This window comes from Myotis lucifugus, unplaced genomic scaffold, assembly GCF_000147115.1.
Source record: "Myotis lucifugus unplaced genomic scaffold, Myoluc2.0 scaffold_319, whole genome shotgun sequence".
Classification (NCBI taxonomy): domain Eukaryota; kingdom Metazoa; phylum Chordata; class Mammalia; order Chiroptera; family Vespertilionidae; genus Myotis; species Myotis lucifugus.
In genome coordinates this window covers 108202-109819 of record NW_005871367.1, presented here as the reverse complement: position 1 = coordinate 109819, position 1618 = coordinate 108202, and the positions used below count along the sequence as shown (strand labels likewise).

At 39.7% G+C, this 1618-nt stretch overlaps 1 pseudogene; it reads left to right on the top strand.

The window, feature by feature from the left end:
• LOC102438142 overlaps positions 1-874 on the top strand; it is a 1334-nt pseudogene extending 460 nt beyond the window's left edge.
• The last annotated feature ends 744 nt before the right edge of the window (positions 875-1618 follow it).

Here is a 1618-nt window from a genome sequence, read left to right as displayed (position 1 = left end):
CAGCAGGAGAAGAAGATTTTAAAAAGCTGGGATTGCCTTTTTTCTGTAGCTCAGTTGGTTGAGCGTCCTCCCAGGCACCAGGAGGTCGCCAGTTAGATTCTAGGTCAAGGCACATGCATGGGTTGCAGGCTGGATCCCCAGTAAAGGGCATGCAGGAGGCAGCCGATGGATGTTCTAGCTCCCTCTCTTTCTCTCTCTGAAATCAATAAAAACATATTTAAAAAAAATTTGAAGCTAGAATAGTTGATTTTTATTGATTAGGAGAAGAATTCTGTCACTGGTTCTTTAAACTTCTTAATTCTCAGAATACTTTTCTTGGACCCCCTCAACATGATTGGGGGCCGCAGCACTTCTGGACAAAATGCGATAAACTACCAAGGAGCAGAAATGGTGAGCCTTCATCTGCTGTCCCTCCTGAAAGAAGGACATTTTTTTTTCAATGCCAACCTTTATTCCCATGGATTGAAATGTGCTTCTTCTTCCCATAATCTGGCTATGGTTGGAGTTGCTGGGACTGTCCACTGAGGGAACACTTGTTTGGGCATTTTTGAACAAATTTTTGGACTCATCTGCTGCTCTTTTATGGAGAATACTTAGAAAATCGAATTTATTGGTCTGAGAATTATTGTAGGGGCTTGCTTCCCTTGCTCCTGGAACGTTAATGAAACCAGCTATTCATTTGAACCGAGCGATCCAGAGGCCTTTTATAACATAAGCACTTTATGTGGTACCAACAAAGTAGGACATAATATAACGTAAGGCAGGCCTTGGCTAGCGGAACTGGAGCCACCTTTATGTAGTGGAAATGAGACAGTGCTGCGCAAAAGAGAACGGAGTTTACTAGTAAGTTACCCTGTAAAGCATTGAGCACTGATGTCAGTCTATACAGAAACTCTCCCAGGTACTACATGGACATAGTTTAGTTGAAACACCTTTTTTGACTACAGACTTACATATTATGCAGATACTTGCCTCTTTCTACCTGAGTTGCAGCAGATGTTCTGAAGGCTTAATGCAGTTCATCAAAGAAATCCCACTGTAGATATTTTCAAAGAGATGTTTTTAAGAAGAAAAAGGGTGCTAACAAGGCCCTTACAGATGTTTGGACCCCATTGTATTGGTCATAGTTATTAGTGGCAAACACATACTCCACTTAAACTGTTTTAGTCTGAAAAGAGTTTGTCTCAAGATTTTAGTGGCTTATAGATCACCTCTGATGGCCAAAGAATCGCATTTGGCTGTTTTCACAGCCAGAAGAAAAAAAAATGCTTACTGTACCTTAGAAATATTCTGGTAAAAAAATACACTGCTGCCTCTACCTGCTGATGATTGAACTTAGAAGCTTCAACATAACAGTACTTATTCTCCCTTAAACTTGGTGCTCACTTTCTATGGACTACAAGAAAACCAATTCTTATAGGTGAATTTGACTCTCGTTAGGTACATGCTCACCCTAGGAACTGGGATGAGATCTAATTAAAAGAGGTCTTATAAGAACAAAACTCTAGATAAACAAATCGAGGCATGTTTAAACAATGAAATCATTTATACCAGTAAAAGGAATAAACTAGAGTCACATCTGTGAATATGCCTAAAACTGACAAATATAATGTTGAAC